Source organism: Macaca thibetana, chromosome 1 (genome assembly GCF_024542745.1).
Source record: "Macaca thibetana thibetana isolate TM-01 chromosome 1, ASM2454274v1, whole genome shotgun sequence".
Taxonomy (NCBI): domain Eukaryota; kingdom Metazoa; phylum Chordata; class Mammalia; order Primates; family Cercopithecidae; genus Macaca; species Macaca thibetana.
This window is the reverse complement of record NC_065578.1, coordinates 110,960,038-110,983,109: the sequence shown is the minus strand read 5'-3', so window position 1 is coordinate 110,983,109 and position 23,072 is coordinate 110,960,038. Positions and strand designations below refer to the sequence as shown.

The window sequence follows — 23,072 nt, the reverse complement described above, 5'->3', positions numbered from 1 at the left end:
CAGGTGTGGTGGTGCACGCCTGCAGTCCCAGCTACTTGGGAGGCTGAGGCAGGAGAATCGCTTGAACCCGGGAGTGAGACAAGATCACACCACCACACTCCAGCCTGGGTGACAGAGTGAGACTTTGTCTCAAAAAAAAAAAAAAAAAAAAAAAAAAACACCTACTCTAGTTTATCAGAGGAAGCATTAACTTCAGGAGGAATAAGCAAGAAAAGGGTAAGAAATGTTAGAAAATAGAATACAAGAAAAGGAATAAATGAATTAACTGTTATTTATTGTACATTTACCATGCATAAAATACTGCTTTGAGCACTTTACATCTAGTATTTTTAATCCTCACATTTCCATGGGGTGGGGATTATTGTCCCTTTTTGTTTTGTTTGTTTGTTTGAGACAGAGTTTCGCTCTTACTGCCCAGGCTGGAGTGCAATGGCTTAATCTCGGCTCACCACAACCTCCACCTCCCAGGTTCAAGTGATTCTCCTGCCTCAACCTCCCAAGTAGCTGGAATTACAGGCATGTGCCACCACACTCGGCTAATTTTTGTATTTTTAGTAGAGACGGGGTTTCTTCATGTTCGTTAGGCTGGTCTCGAACTCCTAACCTCAGGTGATCTGCCCGCCTTGGCCTCCCAAAGTGCTGGGATTACAGGCATGAGCCACCACTCCCAGTCTACTGTCCCCATCTTATAGATGAGGCAAAAAGGCTAAAACTAACTTGTCCAAGCTCAACATACATAAATTATGGAGCCAGGATTATAACTCAGGCACTGTGGCTCTAGCATCAGTGTGGTTAACTACAATACTATATTGCCTTACCAGTCATCTTCTTGTCTATCTAACCTGTACTGTGCAAATATTGTTTTTCTTTAGAATTAAAGTATACAAACACTATGGATAAACCAATACTAGAATAAATTAGAAATCTGTGGTGGTACATTTCTTAGAGAATTTAAAGGATTACAAAGACCTATGTGCATGCACGCATGCGCGCGCGCGCGCGCGCACACACACACACACACACACACACACACACACACACACCCCTTCCTTCTAGAAGGCAGAGAAACTGAGGAAGACGGCCCCTTGGATTCAATCATTGCTTTCCCGCAGACCATATTTGAACTCCGAAGCTGAGGCAAGCTTCTATACGCAGGCTAAGAATGTTCTCCTCCCACATCCCCTGCATCATTATGACCAATTAATTAAGAATCAGGAAGGTGGATCCAGAATGTGGATATTTCTCAAAGCTCCCAGTTAAATCTAATGTACAGCCAAGCCAGCATTGCAACCCACCACACTATACACTTCTCTCCTCTCAAGGAGAGGAGTGGTAAGAATAGAATAAGAGTGAAGGGAGGGAGGAAGCAGGAAGATGAGAGAAACTTGACAAAACTTAACCTCTGAAGAGTGGAATTTTTATTTACTAGCATGCTAATATAGAACTAGTCTTCATGTCTCATTGCTACACCTGAAGACTTAAAAACAAAATGAATTATAAAAAGAAAACTAATTATTTCTATATATGCGTATATGTACATATGCATGTTTTTACAGGAAACTTCTGTAAGGATACACAGCGAACCGAAAACCATTATTTTTGTCTCATTTGCCTTGATCTGTACTTTTCAGGGCATTACCTGTATTCTTTTAAAATACATTACTTAACAAAAATAGTGGCTTTTTTGTTTTTTCTGAGACAGGGTCTCACTGTCACCGAGGTTGGAGTGTAGTGGCGCAATCATGGCTCACTGCAGCCTCAACCTCCCATGCTCAAGCAATCCTCCCAACTCAGCCTTCTGAGAATCTGGGATTACAGGTATGTGCCACCACACCCTGCTAATTTTTTGTTTTAATTTTTGTAGAGACAGGGTCTCACTATGCTGCTTAGGGTGGTCTCAAACTCATGGGCTCAACCTATCCTCCCACTTTGGCCTCCCAAAGTGCTGGGATTACAGGCTTGAGCCACCATGCCTGGTCAAAAATAGTGAATTATTAAAAAACCATGTGACTAAAAGGATGCTCAAGGATTACTTTATTATTACTTTGAATAGGAAAATAATTACAAAAAAGGGCTAGTAAAAATTACTTGATATTTTCCTGAAAAACAGCTTGCTTTTAGTCACTACACGAAACATAAAAATCTCTCAACTTCTATGTACTGTGAAGATGTATATTCTAACAAATCTATTAAAGAATCCTTGCTATCAGATGGCTATTATTAAAGTCTTACTGATACTAATTCATCACAATATTGAGGAAAAAATGTTTTAAATAATGAGAAATAATAAAAACATTTTAAGTTTTATAAAACACAAAATATCACACATTCTAGTTTTTGTAATCGCTTATAATAATCTCACATAATATTTAGTTAAAATCAAATATCATCCTAAAAATAAATTAAACATCACTTACATGGACTATTCAGTTAAATGAATTTGAAGTTTTTCTATGGTCTCAGTCTTTAAAAAACAAAGAAGTAGGCAATGGTGGTAGGTAAGGCTTTATCTAAGCAATCAGGCTTGGCCAAAGGTCTAAGTGATAATGAGTTAATGCTCAAGCATGGGTTGTCATTTGTTTGCAGCTGTGATTCTGAGATAAAGCATTCAGTTTTATGTACATACACAAAGCATTTAGGTTAAATTTTGCACCAAAGAATACAATCTCTAACCTAAATGGTAAACCTCGACACACAAAATCACTGTTGTGATTTAATTTTCATAAACACACCATGCAAAAAGCATACCACTACCATGAAGGGAAGAAGTTGGCTTTTCACTTTGACAGATGCAGACCCACAATTCAAAGCAAGGTAAACCTCTGCAATAAGCTTAACCTAGCTGTGGTGACAACTCAACTCCAAGGGAGGCTAGTGTCAGAAAACAGTGCTGTCTGAAATGCCTAGGTACTGACTACCATTTATTATATTTATTTGATTAGTTTTCATCCTAGTGGTGAGTGTAGTACTCTCAGGAGAGATTTTTCATTACAAAGGTAAACTAACTCTTCCAGAACACTAAAACCATTTGAGAATCTCACCTGACAGTACATCCTAACGAAAAAAAAAAAAAAAAGCTCATATTAGTTACTAATAGTATCAGAATCAACATTTAAAAATTTTAACAATGCTGTGAGTGGCTACATTTAAAGAAAAAATAGTCTCAGAAAAAAATTAGTTTTAGAAAGGAAACATATTTCTACTTTAAAAAGCAAAGTGTAATTCATATGCAATGTTTACTGTTTTCTCATAAAGAAACCTACATAAATCCAGCAAAAACACTAGATTTTTAAAAATTCAGATTCTAATTCATAAGTGTTACCTACTATAACATCTATTCTGATATTTTGAGCTATATTAGACTAAACCTCAGGAAAATGTATGTATAACTCTGAAGGTAACACATAAGTAGAGAACTACAGAAATAAGCAGAAACAACACAGTATGATGTACCTAAACACATTACCAGAAATGTAAAAAAGATAGAGAGTATATCTCCTTTAAAAAGAATAAAAGCTTGACAGCAGAAAGAGTGTAAGTCCAAAATACTTCAATCAATAAACCAAAGATTAAAAGGCATATTTGACAGAAATGTTATGGTTCCAAGTATTCCCAGAAAGCTCACAGTTCAATAGGTTGTTTGTTCACTATGCAACTTTGATGTGCTTTTAGAGTTCTGAATTACTGCCAGGCCCTAAAAGTCCTCAAAAATCTGTATTATTCTAGACTATTTAAAATACAAATACTTGTCTTAAAAAAAAAAAAAAAGATAAAAACCAAACACTTAGCCAAAATTCAACTGTGATTTATCTGCCTACTTATTAGAACATGTTATATTTCCTGATATAAAAGTAATTAAAATCTGGTCCAATACCAGAGTAGGCAAATAAAGGAATGAAAAAAATAGAAAACACAGGGTACGGTGGCTCATGCCTATAATCCCAGAACTTTGTGGGGCAAAGATGGGTGAATGGCTTGAGCCCAAGAGTTCAAGACCATTCTGGGCAACATAGCAAAACACTGTTTCTACAAAAAATACAAAAAGTTAGCCAGGCATATTGGCATGCGTCTGTAGTCCCAGCTACTCAGGAGGCTGAGGTGGGGGAATCACCTGAGTACAATGAGCCACAATCCTGCCACAGCATCATAGCCTAGGGGTAGGAGTAAGATCATGTCTCAAAAACAAAAACAGAAAAAAAAAAGAAAGAAAAGAAAGAAAGAAAGACAAATAAACACACAAAAAAAGACCTGCACATATACTTTCAATTCTTAAATGACCCAGAATTCCATTACAAATAGGAATTTATGCTAAAAACAAAGACATACACAAAAACAAAACAAAATGGGAAAGAAAAGATCCTTCCATAGAAGAATGGACAAATTACTATGTATCATACAGCTTACAAGAATGAGGTAGAATTATACATAGTGATATGAGATGACCAAAATCTCTCAGGCAAAATGCATTAGGCAAAAAAGCAACTTGCTGTAGTTAAGGAACAATCTATTTTTCTTTTTCAAAAGACAGATACAGCTATATAAATTATTTATATGTAGTTTTTATATAAATAATATATATAGCTATTTATGTTAGGATATATACAGGAAAAGGCTAGACAAAGATTCATTTTAATGGTGGCTGCCCTTGAGGAAAGGGACTTTCACTTTCTAAGTCACACACACCAAAAAATATTAAAATGTACAGAATGAAGTAATTCTACTTTTTGGAATTTATCCTGCAGAAATAATTAAGGATGCATGGAAAAATTCAACTATAATGATATTCATAGAAGAACTTTTATAATAAAAACTTGAAAACTATAGAAAAATCATTTTAAAAAATGATGGCAAATTCACATACTACTATACATCTATAGTATTTATCCATTAGAGATGATACTGTTAAAAGATATTCATTTATCATGAAAATTCACAAAATATTAAGAAAAAAGGGTGCATGAAATATTATGTATCTGATTTCACTTTCATCAAAGGCATATATACATTGAACATCACTGAGAAAGATGCATGCCAAAATATTAACAAGTTGTAAGGTAAAATTAAATGTGATTTTTGTTTTGGCTTATTGCATGCATTCTCAACAGGGGCAGTATCACCACCAATGGGGTAAAAATTGGCTCTTGAGGGGCAAAAAAAAAAAAAATTCTTATTCTTTTAGTGCATAAAACACAGATACACATACAATACATAAATATACAGTTATATCTGTGGCATTAAAATTTCATGAGGCGGACAATTAGAAAAATATCTAAAAAGGCTGAGAAATAATCTCTAATTGGTACTTTATTTTTTTTCTACAATGAACTTGGTATTACTTGAGTTTGACTTAAGTAATCTACGCACATTTAACTAATTGAAAAGGTAAAACAAAACATAACCATGGAAAGCTAAGACATATCATTAATTTTCATTATTAAATATAAAATGTGCTTCTTTACTCCTATGGCTTTAAAAATACAACACAAAGCATTTTTTAAAAATAATAGTAAAACGAAAATATAGAGATAAATAAACCGAAAAAGTATCTCATCAGAATCATCTGGGGATCACCCACAGGAGTAAAACACAGCACCCTAGGCCTATCCCAGACCCATAAAATCAGTATTTCTGCAAGCGGGGTTACGAGGTATACCAGAGTAGCTTTTATTAAATGAAGCACACTTACATCATCACACCACTCCATGGAAATATGAAATCTAGACAGGAAATATATTTTAATTTGGCCTGAGAGATTTAAAAAATTATGTACTGAAGTAACAGAAATAATGTAAGAGGCTGGAAATCTAGAAATTCCCAGTAAACTCACTCCTTCCCTTTAATGTATTCAAAGATTTACATTTTATCGGGCTTTCTCTGGGCACTATGTTCACAAAGAAACAGTTTTTAATTCTATGATGAAAATTAAGTAGAGAACAAAAGTCATGTCACTGTTGGGTAATAAAAACTGGGATACTGTCAGCTATACTCAATTCTCTAGTTAACAGACTTGTTCAGCACATCAGCCTTGAATTCAAAACTCTGCCTATACCAGATTATAAAGTTTTCATGCTAAATATTTTAGGTCTAAACTATTAAGTCATGAATGCCAAAGATTCATTGTATACATAAACAATGAAACTACCTAAGTGAGGGGTTAATGGTCCCACTTAATTAATGGGGAATACACAGGGTTGACCAAAACAGGGGATACACGGCATAATATATTGTTCCAGTCCCTAGGGATCTTTTAGCTCAGTTTCATAGAAACATCAATGCCAGCCTGGCACAGTGGCTCACACCTGTAATTCCAACACTTCGGGAGGCTGAGGTAGGGGGATCACCTGAGGTCAGAGGTCAGGAGTTCAAGACCAGCCTGGTCAACATAGTGAAACTCCATCTCTGCTAAAAATAAAAAGATTAGCTGGGTGTGGTGGCACACACCTATAATCCCAGGTACTTGGGAGGCTGAGGCACGAGAATTGCTTGAACCCTGCAGGCAGAGGTTGCAGTGAGCAGAGATTGTAGCCACTGAACTCCACCCTAGGTGACAGAGTGACACACTGTTTCAGAAACAAAACAAAATACAAAGGAAACAAAGAAACACCAATCCCAACTTTGGGATAATAACAGCAGCAAAAATTTTAAGTGCTTCTTGTACCTCAGGCATGCTTATTTAATCCTCAAACAAGTCTAAGACATAGATACTGTTCTTTTTCCACTGATAGATGAGAAAACTGAGAAAAACTGGTAGGCACTACATGCAAACTTTTGCCAAGTGTTTTGCCTGCTGACCACAAATACAAATGACCAAATATTAAAAGCAGGATTTTGCATACCATTTATATAAATAAGTTTAAATCCTATAATTAAACACTTATCCATAAAACAGCATGTGATGTAACTGAAGCAAATCTGAGTCAGAAGAATCAAAAGGTTTCCAAGGCAAGGTACAACAGTACAAAACCTTTCCTATTTCTCTCATCCCCATGCCCAGAAAATGGCAACTTAATTGTGTGTTTGTTTTAGTTTTAAAGGAAAAATGTTTACCATAACATAAAATTCCACTTCAGAAATCCTATTTATTTGTAAAACCTTTAACTCATTTTATCACCTAAGAATCTTTATCTTTAAAAGCTTTATTAAATTTAATTTCATACTCTATAATGAATTCATTTTAGAACTCTTAGTTTGATTATAAAATATATGAACAGGCCAGGCGTGGTGGCTCACGCCTGTAATCACAGCACTTTTGGGAGGCGGGTGGATCACAAAGTCAGCAAATCGAGACCATCCTGACCAACATGGTGAAACCCCATCTCTACTAAAAATACAAAAATTAGCTGGATGTGGTGGTGCGTGCCTGTAATCCCAGCTACTCAGGAGGCTGAAGCAGGAGAATCGCTTGAACCCAGGAGGTGGGGGTTGCAGTGAGCCGAGATCGCACCATTGTACTCCAGCCTGGCGACAGAGGGAGACTCCATCTCGAAAAAATAAAATAAATAAATAAAAAGAAGGTAGAGTTCATAAAAGGCTTAACAAGGGAAATAAAATATAATATAACCTATAATAATATATATTATATAATATATAACATATAAAGTATCTATAACCCACACATTAGAGATAACAATCTAGGTCTTTTGGTGTTTCCTTTTAGCCTATGTTCTACACATGAATAGATACATGTTTTAAAAATAAGTACAAAACTCATACTATGTAAACACTGGTATTCTGCATTTACCAACGTAACAATCGAGAACTTTTTAAAAATAGCACAGACAAATGCAATTTTATGACTGATTTTCTATAAAACATTTTGGCCTATATAACTAAAAAATAGTTTATTATATTGTGAAAATTAACCAGGGTGGGAAGAGATAGTTGGTCCTTCATATAAAGGGCACTCTCTCAAATATTTGAATGTTTTTAAAAATCATCTTTAAATTTCACTGATTAAATAGCCATTTTCTTTGCACTATTAAAAACTTCACATGTCCATCTTTGGTATGCCAACACACAGAGGACACTGAATGCGTGGTTATGGGAGTGTTGTTATAAATGCAAAAGATCAAAATTGACCACAGGCTCAGCCCAGAACACTAGAACTTAAGCAGAGTCAGTTAAGAAAACCATAAAACAATGATTCTTTATATCCAGTATCTAAGGCCTACTATAGCTTATGTACACATGTAGGCAGATGGCACTGAGTGGTGACACAATCTCAAGCATGTTCTGTTGTGACAGCAGTCCAAGTCTGAAGCATAATGGGAATAACAGGATGAGTATATCAACTAAAACCCTCCAACCCATGGTTTCTACGGCAGATTTTGGTTGGTTCTTGAATTATAATGCTATTCCAATGTAAAAGTTGTAACACTTAGTGAAATACTAGTCAGAAGTTATTAAACAGTAATTTAAAATTCAAAGGGATGTTTTACAACTGAGGTTTGTCCTAGGTGTGAAACTAAGTATTCAAAAAGACACAGAAACTTTTTTTTTTTTTTTTTTTGAGATGGAGTCTTGCTCTGTCGCCCAGGCTGGAGTGCAGTGGTCAGATCTCAGCTCACTGCAAGTTCCGCCTCCCGGGTTTATGCCTTTCTCCTGCCTCAGCCTCCCAAGTAGCTAGGACTACAGGCGCCCGCCACCTTGCCTGGCTAGTTTTTTGTATTTTTTAGTAGAGACAGGGTTTCACCGTGTTAGCCAGGATGGTCTTGATCTCCTGACCTTGTGATCCGCCCACCTCGGCCTCCCAAAGTGCTGGGATTACAGGCTTGAGCCACCGCGTCCGGCCGACACAGGAACTTTTTTAAAAGATTATATACTATTAGACCAATTTCGAGATACTAAACTCCCAGGCTTCTTACCATTTGAATGTAAAAGAAACACTACCAAAATAACCTAATATATGAAAATCTAAACATGCAAATAAAGGTGTGCCTGATTATAATATTCTCCCTCCCAAATCACTTGCCTATGGTTTTTCTTAAGTTAATCTGATATCCTTAAATAATCACACCAGTTTTTACAGATACACATTTACAGAGCAAATTGATACTTGCACTTTGTATGCCAAACAATTTTCTGAAGCATAAAAACTTCATGCTGGGGGTGATGTATGTCATTACTAAATAAATTGTATGATTAGAATGGAGAACAGCAAGATGCAATAGTAGGGCAGTCTAAAATCTGTCATACAGAAATCCACCAGGGAAAATTAAAAACCAACACTTTGCGGATACCAAGAACCAAAATATCATATAAAGTTATCTTTCATAGACCTGTCATAACAAGTGTCAGACAACTAGAAACAAATTTTAAAATACGTTCCTTCTTCACAACAACCCTCTTCATTTGATCTAGGTTTATTGTCCTTCCAACTCAAACCAACAAGACACCATACCTCATGTAGTAGTAATTATACTGCCACAAATGGTGACAGAGTAATCATATACTCTCTGAAGGTCCATGTAGGCTGCAGTATTTTTTTTTTTTTTTTTTTTTTTTTTTTGAGATGAAGTTTCACTCTTGTTGCCCAGGCTGGAGTGCAATGGTGCCATCTTGGCTCACCACAACCTCTGCCTCCCAGGTTCAAGGGATTATCCTGCCTCACCCTCCCGAGTAGCTGGGATTATAGGCATGCATCACCACGCCCAGCTAGTTTTTTTGTGTGTTTTCTTTTTGAGTGGAGACGGGGTTTCTCCATATTGGTCAGGGTGATCTCAAACTCCCAACCTCAGGTGATCCACCCGCCTCGGCCTCCCAAAGTGCTGGGATTACAGGCATGAGCCACCGCGCCCGACCGTGGGCTCCAATATCTAATCCAAAGTATTCTATTCCTTCAACCATAATTTACCTCCTCCTAGCCCTCATTCCATCAATTTCATTTCTCTTCTTTGAGAAAATAAATTCCTTTTCCACAGTCTAGCACGTCAACTTCTGTGTGTTATTCCCCTATGGTAAATTCTGTATCATAATTATGTTCCTTTCTCAAACTTACTTGGATTTCTTTCAATTTCTCAATTAACTGTATTTACTTTCATCCTTTAGGTATCCATTCCTAATTTTAAAGATTCATTTAAAAGAATACTAAACTTAAAACTTATTAAGATATTAATTAATCTGAAGGATTAGAAACTTGATAAACACAGGGTTGAGAGATTTCATACTCCTATTCTGCCTGGGTAGAGATGTTAAAAAAAAAAAAAAAAGCCCTCATTTATCCTACTAACCATTAAATTAAATAACCAAGAATTATCAGTTCGTATTTCTAAGCAACAAATCACACACTTTGATATTCTAATAGAAGACAGAAAGAAACATATGCCAGCAACCCTGCCCCACTCCCCACAGACTGATAGATATTAGGTAGACAACTAACGCTGGCTACATAAACATCTGGACTACTGTAATTCCATCACTTCATTTCAGAATACTAAATTCTTAAATGGTTACCAAAAAAAAAAATTAAGATACAAACAGAACCAAAAGAGGTTACTGATAATGAATACTATGGTGCAAACCAGACTTTTTTTTAAAGCTGAAAATTCTACAAATTACTCAGTTAACAAAGCCTAAGAGAAAATTATACTTTGTAAGTGTTTGGTCTTTATTTCTCTCCTCAGGATTTTTACCATATGATTTATGAAAAAAAAGACAGGTGAAGTCACTTTATTTCTGAAGAAATTTTCTAGACTCATTTAAGAGAAAAATGGTGTGACTCACTGAAAACAGTATAGGGATAGAGGCAGTCTCCTGTCATTTACTCATTCATTCATGTTTACATTTAAGCAAGATACAAATATGTATTGATCACCTATTTTCTGCTTTGTATTGCAGAAGTTCCTTCTTCTGGAAGTTTACCATCCACATGATCCTCTATTATTGGAGCTGTGTAAATTTTCACAAATTATATAATTACTTTGAGTTTCATCGGCTGTAAAAAACTGAACAATATCTACTTTATAGATTGTGCAAATTAAATAGGATATAAGGGGTCTACACTCAAAAACATGATTCCCTTCTCCCTGTAGGTTCATTACAGATAGGACATTAATCAATGGCTCCCAACCTTTCTACAAAAAAACTCTATTCCCTTCCATGGGTTTCGCGTCTTTAAAGATTTTTGTCTACCAACTGCATTGACATCTTATTAATCACGTAAGTAAAAGTTAATCAAAATCACACAAGTAAAAATTCTCAAATTGCCAAAGACTTAAAAACTAACAAAACCCAATGCTAGGATCTTGAAGGGATAAGAACAATATTTTATTTCCTTAACAATCTGGAAATCGCTACAATGCATGATAATGATTTGAGTCAATATAATCATTGGTCAAAGAAAAGATACATAATATTTTACCTGTATAAATCTGTTTAGAGTAAATACACAATTTTCATTTGGCCTTTTGTAATACTAATCATAATTCTTTCTTATCTCTGCAGATCCCTGGGAAAAACACAATTTATGGACCATAAATCAGTGATTCTGTATGTCTAGAAAAACTACTGGTTATCCTACAGATTTAAATGAGTATTATTAGTAACACCATCTTCAAATTCATAAGTTGCATATACTTACCCATAAAGAGAAATAATATCCGGTGAGTTGTTCCCTATAAACCTCATCTACCAGGCTTTTCCTAGTCTTGTGATGACAAGGATCTTCTTGTTCTTCCTCAAACATGATGACCTGCTTCCCACTTTAGGGCCTTTGCACCAACTGGGCCCTCTGCCTGGTTCATTCTTCTTATATACCGCTATGTGTCTGGCATTTTGTAATTCGGATGCCACATTAAATTTCACCATCTCAGTGAGCTTTTCCACAACACTCAATTTAAAACCCTTTCATCATTCTCTATCATTTCATCTTGCTACAGTTTCTTCATGGCATTTGGGACCTCTGAAATGATCTTATTTACTTGTTTTTCTACTGTGTTTCTCTATGATCATCAACCCTTCAGTGGTATAAAAATTGCCATGAAAGCACACCTTATTCACTGCTAAATCTCTGGTTCCTAGAATAGTATCAAGCACTCAATAATCACTCAATAAATACATGTTGGACGAGTAACCAAACTGTTTATTATTACAGTAGGGAATAACTGATTTCTTAGTCAAGAATTTATAGTTAGCATTCAAAATTGCTGATTCAAAAGGAGTATGAAAAAAATCTTCTGATAAAGAAAAATATACATAATATTTTATTCAACCAGTAGGCTTCATTGTCTTTTATTTTAATCCTCTGGGATAGGCTATAATACTCTATTCACATTTCAGACACTTCGTATGTCACCTTATATAAAAATTAAATGAACTATCTTATAACAGTATACCATAAACTGCTAGCTACTTAATTTAATAATTTTTCTGTCAAGATGCAAGCACATTTCTAAAAATGTAAGACAACAGTCCATCATAGTGACAATACCAGAATGGCCCAAACTAAGGACTATGCTATTCTCTCACCTACAGTTTAAGGAGTAGGAGTGATGGGGAGAGAATGACTATAGCTCAGATTTCTGCTGGACAAACAGGCAGAAGTATCCTCAAACCTATTCAAGAGAGACTCATAGTCTGTAGACATTAAATCATCGTTTTGAATATCTGAAGCCCCTTTAGTAAATGAAATTTCATTCAGTTGACCAGACCTGGGCTTTTGCAGATTCGCATAGCAAAAAAAAAAAAAGTCACACGCACACAATCCCCAACACTACAATGAGCACTATGAGTTACATTTGCTTATTCATTTAAAAATATTTTCAAGGATACTTTTAAAGGGAAGAGATTTGAGTAAAAATAATAAGAACTTTATTTTTGAATTTAGGCAATATTTGGAAACTAAAAGAAACATTAAGAAAGGTATGACAACTCACTGTTTTAAAAAATGCAAACACCTTAGAAGTATCACAAGCCTGTATTTTTTTAAATTGGTGGTTGCTTCTTTTCTCCATTGGAAGATAGCGAGCAAACAATTCACAGTTCATGTGAGTTTACTTATTAGTCAAAAAGAAATACTATTAATATCAATCTCCGGCTAACTTGCTTTATATTATTCAGTCAAGTGGAAAATATGAGTAGAGCTCTAGTCAGGTACTAGAATGACTAAAAATGGCATCTGCAAACTCTCTTTTTTTAATTAGGAAAATTCAGGGGTGAGGGAGAAAACAGGAATACTAAAAGTAATGTTTTTCTAAAGATCATACACCCAATTTCCCATTTTTTTGCTTCTATATTTTACTTAGAAGCTGCTTAACAAACAAGAACTCTATATTTCACTTCTCATCACCTCTGCTCACACGACTGGTGTTTTTAAAGTCCTGCAGCAATCACAAATGCTACAAAAACCACATGCAGAAGAACTTCACCTTACAGTGAAGAGTTTTAAGGTAATACCTCCAGAAATACAAAGTCTAAAAGCGAGGATATCCTGTTAATCAGGAACTCAAAATGCTATCTAAATAAAATTACTGCAGGAGATTGTGCATATATATTTTTAAAAGCATAAATATATGCTTTTTACTGATGAAATGATAGGAATCTCAGAATGTTTTATCCTTCAATTTTTTAAAAACCAATAGTAACAAGCAAAGTATACTGAGTCCCATCTTCTCTCAAAGGCTGCCTAAATGCATATAAGCCTAGACTGTTTCTTTTGAATTTAATCTCCAAATTGGTTGCACAGATCTTCACAACCATGAAGCCTAAGCACTTCCCCCAAAATCCTCCCTGTTTTCATTTAAACCCTCAGATCTTACCTTACCTGTGTTTATATTAATCCAGATTCCCTGTCTTCAACCTCTTCCTTCCTCAATTCATTCTGTACTCTACAAGCAAATTCATCTGCTTTTTGATGAATGCTTTTATCAAGTCATTTTCCGCATACCAAAGCTTGCACTCCTGAAAAAGTCTACTTACCAACCTAGCATTCAATGGCTTAAAAGTCTAACTCCAATCTCCATATTTCTCCCTTACCTCCATATTTTCTAACTATACAAAAGTCTAGGCTTCTGTCAAATTAATCACCTGTCCTCCAACTTCTCCTGAACTTTCCTTCTATCTTGGCACATGCCATTCCTACCACAAAGAATGTCCACCACTCCCCTCCTGCTGCCACTGCTCACCACAGCCCATTTGCATTTCTGTATTTATTCATGTAAACAAGAACACAAAAATGAGATATTTCTTGCCCTTGAGTAGACTGTCAGAAAAAACAAATTTAATGAAAATAGCTAGTTTTTATTAAATACCTATGTGCCAAGTGGTCTTACGCATTATTTCTAATCCTCTCAACAATCCTACGGGGTAGATATTATTATTCTCCTTTTATAAAAATAAGGAAGCCAAGGTTTAGAAAAATAAAATCATACACATATTTAGCAGGTTGCCTCAAATCATATACTTAGTGAGTGGCAAAGCAAGGACACGAACCCAGGCTGCCTAACTCCAGAGCTACTGCTCTAAACACTAACAGATTTTTTGTTTTTAAAGTCAGAACCATGTGACTACCCCCTTCATCTATCTGAAATAATTTAGTTTTACATAATATTTCTACTTATTACATACTATAAAACAAGCTTTCTCATGTTTGTCATTTTAATAAAAGAATATTAAAATTCTAGCTCTCCAAAAAAAATGCTCAAATTGCAACTTTAGGGTAATTTTTTTTGTCACAGATTACTTTTACCTAAAATATTTTTAAAGAAACTCATTTCAGTAAGTTTTTGGGAAAATAACTGCAAATTTCTTTCATACACTATGATGGTTTTACACATTACTAATATGAGGATTTTTGCTATTACCCCCCAAGAATGTAACAGATATCTATCACATTGGCAAAGACTGTAAAAACTGACCTACTCAATGCCATTGAAGGTGCAGTGAGACACATACTCTTATACACAGGGTAATCACCCTCTGATCCAGTTACCCCACTTCTGGGAATCTATCCTACAAGAAGAAAAAAAATCAGAGATGCAATCAAAGATACATGTACAAAAAATGTCTGTTCCAGCATTATTTAAAATAGTAGTATTATAAAGAATCAACCATAAAGTCTCAATCTAGGAGACCAACATCCCATTCAGGAAAAAAAAAAAAGTAGGATCAAAACAGTATATATAAAGTTATAATTCTAAGTTTTGTAAAAAAATAAATAAATAAATAAATAATCTGTACATGCAAGGAACGAACTGGAAAAATGTATATTAAAAATATTAGCAGTAATTTTTTCTGGATGATAGGATCATGGATCTTTTCAATTTATTCTTTACACTTAACATTCTTTTCAAAATATGCCACAGTATAACATGAATTACTATAAACAGAAAAAAATAATGTTTAAGCAGTTATAACCACTGAAAAACATCCTGAACCTAACAAGGGCATATTTCTTGGAATATGAAATACATTTCTTAGTGCAAAGAAAATGTCAGACTTGTTTCCAGCTTCTATTATGCCCAGAAGCTTGTTTCCAGCTTCTATTATGCTCACCTTTACTTTTAGGTTGTGTAAAGAATGTCATCCAAAACTCAGTAGTACCTGTATTTATGAAACTGCACAAGGTCCACTATCTAAAAGTCAGCCAATGTTCCAAAAGAAAGAATCACAGTTAAATGGACTATTTTATTATATATGTCTACTGAGAATAATACATGTCCAATTAATCCAAACTCAAAACATGCAAAAATGGAAAAACCAGAACAATTATTCTCATTTTGCAAACTAACTAAATACATTATTGTTGCCTTATAAGTACATCATAATTAGGTTGGGAGAGAAGAGGATCTTGAAAATAAAACTGTCAAGCTAATAACAGTCACTAAAAATGCACATTTATGCATGTTGTCTATTTGCACATTTCTGTCCTAGCAGATAGTTGACTTTAGTGGCAAAGGATGATTTTAATCAGCGTAGAAAAAAATATTAACATGCCATTCTACAAAACAACTTCTGACATTAAACAGAGAATTGAAATTGCTAGCTGAACCAGGAAACAACTTCCCTACAATGTCTGTATATACAGGCATATGTGTGTGTGTGTGTATGTATGTATACATATGCAGAAAAGCTATTTACTAAAAATAAGTGTTGGACTGAAGTAAAATAGGCAGTAAAGCAAAAAATTCTTATTTAACTCTATTTTAAACAACTGGGAAACTGATTTGGTCCAATACTAATAAGCTGTTAGAAAACAAGACCACCAAAATAGCTGTTCACCAACTAAGAGAATTTGAAATGTCCACAATTTATTTTACTTATAAAAATGAGTATCATTCTATTTTCACTCTATAATGAAAATACAACAGTGATTTACAAAACACATGACAGGCTGTGGCAAACAAAATAAACTGCTAGACTATAAATTCCTTAAAGCAGAAACTACATCTTCACATCTCAGTATTCATCAAAGAGCCTAATTTGGGGTTACTCAAACATCTGTTCAATGACTGAATCTGAAATCTATTAATGAAATTATGAATTAACTGTGGTGGCACACGCCTGTAGTCCCAGCTACTCAGGAGGCTGAAGTGGGAGGATAGCTTGAGCCCAGGAGGTGGAGACCAGCGTGGGTGATATAGCAAGACTGTGAAAGAAAAAGGAAGAAAAGGGAAATAGAAAAAGAAAAAGAAAAAAGAAGAGGAAGAGAAGAGAGAAAAGAGAAAAGAAATTATGCAACCTATTCACAAGCACAGGATGGAATTGAAAGGGTAGTTACAAAGGTATCAATAGATTTGGGCTAGATTGTTAACTGTGTAAAACTGAAAGATTGGTGTTAAAATTTCAGCTGCTACAATATTTAACTTAGTGCCTGTTTGCTTAATGTTTTATAATACAGCCAACGTGTCTAGAACAGAATGATCATACTGATAAAGGAATTTTAAAATGTCACTGAAAATACAGTGAGTGAATTTACTCTCTGGATTACACATCTGACATATCTGAAATGTATATAGTCAGCAATAAGAGATTTCCACTACTTACAGTCATATAAACTGCATTTGTGATATATCCAAATAGTTGTATTCAGTTCTTTGTGCCTCTTTTTATAGTTTTGTCTTTTCTAAAGACAAAAAACCAAACAAACAGAAAAGAAAACAGTTAAAAAACAAAAGACGGCTAAACCACAGTCCTATCATGAACAAAATTATCTTTTACATCCAGAATAAGTGGGTACAGCACTGCACTGCAAAAAACCATGAATGAGTAGTAACATGTTATAGGTGTATACACCTAGGAGTTCAAGGTAAGGCACTTCAAGTTTTAATTAACCCAATAGTATCTTTTATTCGTTTTTTTTTTTAGTTTAATATACTGCTATTCTTGTGAAATATGGCCTAATTTAAATACATTCGAGACACTAAAACATATGAATACATATTTAATTTTAAATTTGGTTAACTTTAACACTTTGAACCACTCTACCAGTATAAACTAAACAGGTTAGAGGTAAGAAACACTGGGAAAATTTGAGTGACTTATAAAGAAATTTTTTTCAGATTTATCTAACCTAAATTTATATAGCCTAAGTAAATAAGTCATTAGTGCTTTTTAAAAAGCCATTACCTTGTCTACTGATTGGAGTTTATTTCATAAAACATTTAATTTTCCATGTGGATATCATGTACTTCTGAAAATTTTATTAAAAGAATTATTTAAACCACTTATAAAAGCACGTTATTTCCTGTTTCAACTCTACCTTAATAACCATACACAATTTCCTTTTTTTATTGGTGCACATGTATATGCGTGTTTGTACCTTCTACCTCTAAAAGGTTTATTTTCAAGCGGAAATGAGAGCACGGCATGGTTCTCTGTTGAACTGCTTTGTTGATCAGAACCTCATGATAATGAACAAAGCTAAGCTTATAGGTTCAATACTCATCTGGATCATTTAACTTTGAAACAAAGTGCCCTCTTAACCAGTCATCTCACAACTGTGTGTAGGGGACTGAGAGAACGTGAATTATGCAGTGCAAATCTATACCACTATTACAAAAGTTTCAAAATGTAAATGAGCTAATATTAACATCATCTTTGTATATGAAAAACTGAAAAGCACATAAAAACGAATGCTTGTAATTCCCATACTTCATGCACACAATAAAAGAAAATATGGACACTTCATCTGTCTCAGTAACATACTAAAGCTTAAATATTTTTGTTTAATGCTAATCTGTTTCACAAGATATGAATCTGGCATTAAGTAATGCAGCACTTACATGACATCAGAATAAGCAAAACATTCTTGGAAATAGGCCGTAACTCTTCTTACAAATGATTAGGTGTAATCAATTAATTGTTACAACCAATTAATTTGGAAAGTGACATTATAAACAAGTAAACTTACATTCAATGTATCTCAATATTAAAATATAAATGCTTTACATTAGTTGTTTTCATTGATCAACTAAAGAGAATTTTAGAACCACGAGATTAGAAGTTATCTGAGGTTCAATGAACATTTACGGTGTCCCTATCACATGTCAGAAACAGAGCAAGGTGCTTTCAAGTAACTCAAATGATTCAACGCACTCCCTTGTATAGATGTCAAAGCTCCCCACCTATGTCAAATTAAGCCATCTAGGTTCCAGAACCAGAAATACTGGGCAAAGCCCTCAAAATGGTATAGTTTTCTATCAAAACTGGTATCATCATCCCCTATAAACCAAATAAAATTTCAATGTTGACCTATTTAACAAAAACAATAGTCTCAGTCACACGAGGCCAGCACTTTGGGAGGTCGAGGCAGGCGGATCATGAGGTCAGGAGTTCGAGACCAGCCTGACCAGCATGGTGAAACCCTGTCTCTACTAAAAAAAATACAAAAATTAGTCGGGTGTGGTGGCACACACCTGTAATCCCAGCTACTCAGGAAGCTAAGGCAGGAGAATTCCTTGAACCTGGGAGACGGAGGTTGCAGTGAGCTGAGATCACATCACTGCACTCCAGCCTGGGTGACAGATCAAGACTCTGTCTCAAAAAAAAAAAAAAAAAAAGTCTCTTGAACAACTATAAAGAATTACAACAAAAAAATTCAACTGTGAGTCTACAACTAAGTACCTACACAATTTACTGCAAAGAACAAAACATGGGGCTGTCACAGCTATAAAATTCTAAAAGCACACAAAACAGAAATTAAACAAATTACAGATACCATTAAAAATCGCTTTGTTGCTGGCCACAGTGGCTCACACCTGTAATCCCAACACTTTTGGAGGCCAAGGTGGCCGGATCACTGGAGGTCAGGAGTTTGAGATCAGCCTGGCCAACATGGTGAAATCTCATCTCTACTAACAAAAAAAAAAAAAAAAGAAAAAATTAGCTGGGCTTGGGTACCTGTTATCACAGTTACTCGGGAGGCTGAGACAGGAGAATCGCTTGAACCCAGGAGGCAGAGGTTGCAGTGAGCCAAGATTGCACCACTGCACATCAGGCTGGGTGACAGAGCAAGACTCTTCTTTTAATTTTTAAAAATATCCCTTTGTAAGGAAAAAAACAACTACCGACATGAAAATTTGGATGTCTAATCCCTATTTTATATAAAATATCATCAACCATACACTAAAGTTCATAGGTAACACTAAACACTGGCAAGATCTGGAGTAACTATTACAATACAAATCATGACAGACTGTGAAACCCCCTGAGGGCAGAGACCCTGTCTAATTCATCTCTGTATCCAACAATTAGCACCCTGTAGTTAAATGTTGAAGAGAGGTAAGCTAACATCCGAACTTTAAATGTGAGCTGTTGAAATATTCAACTTAACAATCTGAAAGATCTCCTTTTATGACTGACATTGTTTTTCAAATGTTAAACAATAATGTCCAATGCAAGTATAGCAGTGGCATTACCATGAAACGTTTGTCAACAACTGTGGCTGTCAAAATTAGTATAACCTAGTCTTCAGAGTATAAGGCAGGGTAAGGAGATAGAAACAGTGGCAGGGAAGGGTAGTGAGGGAAGACTGAGACTGGTGCAGAGACCTGAAGGAAGTGAGGGATATATTACAGGCAGAGAGGACATCAAGTGCAGACACCTGAGTGTATTTTACCTTTTTGGGAACTAGGAGGCCAGTGTGGCTGGAGTACAGTAAGCAAGAGGAAAAGTAAAGGGGCTTGAGATTCAAGAAATAGCCGGGCCGCTGTAAGGCTTGTAGGCCATGGTAAGAATTTTGGATTTTACCGCCGAGATGGGAAAACACTGGAGGGTTTTGAATAGAAAAAAGACTTGTTCTGAAGTTTGTGAGCATCGTTGTAGCTGCTGTGTGGAAATCAACTTGGGGTGGAGGGGCAAGAGTGGAAGCTGGAAGATCAATCAGGAGATTAATAATCTTCATTTCTAACCTTTTTCAGTGACTGCAAAAGTGTGTATCTTTCTGCTGTTGGGCCAGTAGTTTCCTTTTCTTCCCATCTATTAAAATAACTAAACGAACATGTGCATACACAACATTTTCTTTCTTTTGGAATATTTCCTTGGGATTCATTTCCAGAAGGACTACAGGATCAACGTATATGAATATACTTGTCGTCTGGGGTATATTAAGTGTAGATACTGTCCTTCCTGAGGCCATACAAAGAGTGAACAAAGGCTTTTGAGTTAATATCTAACTGTGGGGATTCCATCCGGTTCACTTCTAAGACAGATGTTCATGGTTGGCTTCAGAGGGTCCCTAAAATTAATGCAAAATTTTGTGAATAAATGCCTATTAACTTTATTCTGGGAAGAGAGTTTATATATTTCATCATATTCTCAAAGGTGTCAGTGGCCTAGAAAAGGTTAAGAATTACTATTTTACAAACTGGAAATGGACTGCAATATCCTAATATAGGGTACCTCTCAAAAGGACAGAAGATTTAACACCTCGACTCATCTTTGTAATCATTCAATTCATTCAACAAATACTGAACATATGATCCTCAGTACCTAACAGCTAATCGTATCTGAAGTAGACCGTAATTTAAAACACCAAGGAAACTAGACAGGATTCACTGAAATATCACGCTACAAAAGAATATCGAACCATATAATTTCAAAACAAAAATGTTACAGGAAAGCATAATAAAGACAGAAAGTCTGGGGCCTAATTTAACGCTTATTATGTCAAAGTATCACAGAAATAAATTACATCACAAGGAAAGAAAAACTACACATAGGCATGTCCACCCCCACACATTCTGACAGGAAACCCAAAGAAAGTTTCCAAATCCTGTTTCCAGCAGCATCTCTTCTGAGACGGCCCTTCATGCTTTTGACGGTAGGAGCCCCAAGTTAAATCTAAGAGCTGATGCTTTACTCTTACTGTAATAAAAACAGAACTATCATCCGCCACCTAAGGAGAAGAGTGGTCACCTGTAGGGCTGTGGCTCATTCACCTTCTGCCCTATTATTTTATTTCATTTTTTATACCTCCTTCCTTCAAAGAAGTAACAAAACTATTTTCCCTCCCAAAACAGAATGCATTACTCCTCAACGGCAGTTCTTTTTCCAAGAGGTCAAAGGTTCCCTAAACTCTGGTTCTCAGCTCTATGAGGAGATCCCATTTTGTAGGCACAAATGTCTTCCTCTCATCTTCTCCCCGTAGCAGTAAATTACACAATTCGGCTGAAGACACTGTCCTTAACTTCCTGAGTAAGGGGGCAAGAGATACTCTCACCAACGCTAGTTTGAAGGATAACAAGAATCACACCGTGACCTCTTCCCTAACAAAATTCAGGGAAGAAGCAGAGACGCATGAAAAGTAACATTGAAAAGGCGAACACACGGTAAGCTAAGGAAGACAGGGGGGTAAAGAAGGCGGGAAAGGGGCTGGAAGGTGGAGTGGGATGTAGATGTCAGCCCTATTCACTGGGGGAATAAAGGAAGGAAAGGGAGACCCTGAACCCTGACAGAAGTGAGCCCGGAGACATAACGCTCCAGTCTACCCGCACTTCTACAGCAGAGGACAGAGAATTCACCCAACCCTCCAACCCCCTTCCCCGTGTGTCCCCCCGCCCCTCCCTCCGGCCCAAAAGGGAGAGCTGGGTTTGAAGGAAGCTCTGACCCTAGACAGGGGACATGCAAGAGGAGGAAGGCAGCGATGTCCAACCTTCTACGTCTCTCAGGCAGTGAGGGACGAGGGCACCGTGTCTGGGGAGACGGCGAGGTAAATGGGCTTGTGCTATGACACCTCAGGGAGTTGAAGGGTGGGGGACACAATGTCCTCTTTCTCTCCCACAGCCGGCCGGGGCCCCTCCCGACGGTCTCCCGCAGGCCTACAGTCGACCGGGTCGGTCCGCGGGCGTGGCTGGCCCTGGTCCTGGCTGCGGCCGGGCCTCCCAGATCCCCGGCCCCTCCCGCCGGCCAGGCCCCCGGGCCGCCGCCCCGGACACCGACGGAACGCGGAGGAGGAAGGGGGAGCCAAGCGACTGACCGGCGACATGAGCCGCCTCACCCTCTGCTCGGCCGACCCGCGCCCCCCGCTCCCTCTGGGGCCGTCTGGGGCTCCCCGCCCCTCACTCACCCCCCCGGTCCAGCGCCTCCTCCACCTCCTCCACCTCCTCCACCTCCTCCTCCTCCTCCTCCTCCCTCCTCTCGGCCGTGGCTCCGGCTCCGGCTCCGGCTCTGCGCGGCGACGGCGGCGGCGGCGGCGGCGGCCTCGGGAGCGGCGGCGGCGCCTCCTCCAGAACGCGCACGCACGCAGCACGCAGGCCCCGCCCCCCTGTTCTACCCCGCCCCTCCAAGTTGGCGACAGCTGGGCTTCGGCCCCGCCTTCCCCGCGGCGTTCCGGAGTCAGCTTAAAGGAGCCGCGCACATAGGAGCCGGGAAAGCCTGGAACTACCGGGAAGGGGCGGGGAGTTTTAGCTTTGCATAGGGCGGGATGGAGGTGGGTAAGACCGGAAAAAAAATGAGGAAGGGTCCAAAGATTCAGGAAGAGCATTTGGAGGGAACGCAATCATTCAAGCCCTAATTGAGCACGTTAGGTTCCAGGCGCTGTTGTCACTAAACGCAGAGGGATAAAGCCATAGAGTAGGCAAATACCTCTTGCAGCTCGCATGCTAGTGGAGTGGGAGAGGGAAGACAGACAACAAACA

The 23,072-nt window shown here is 37.1% G+C and overlaps 1 protein-coding gene across 5 annotated transcripts in view; it reads right to left on the bottom strand.

Annotated features, from left to right (window-relative positions):
• Positions 1-22,659, bottom strand: part of RAP1A (RAP1A, member of RAS oncogene family) — a 93,812-nt gene extending 71,153 nt beyond the window's left edge. For 2 of the 5 annotated variants that reach the window (XM_050746935.1, XM_050746944.1), the window contains exons 1-3: positions 22,502-22,659; positions 16,981-17,059; positions 14,853-14,946 (exon numbers count right to left, since the gene is read on the bottom strand). The gene's annotated coding sequence lies outside the window, so the exon portion shown is untranslated. The remainder of the gene's footprint in view (positions 1-14,852; positions 14,947-16,980; positions 17,060-22,501) is intronic. The other 3 variants (XM_050746968.1, XM_050746976.1, XM_050746928.1) reach the window with 2 other exon arrangements.
• Positions 22,660-23,072: the final 413 nt, after the last annotated feature.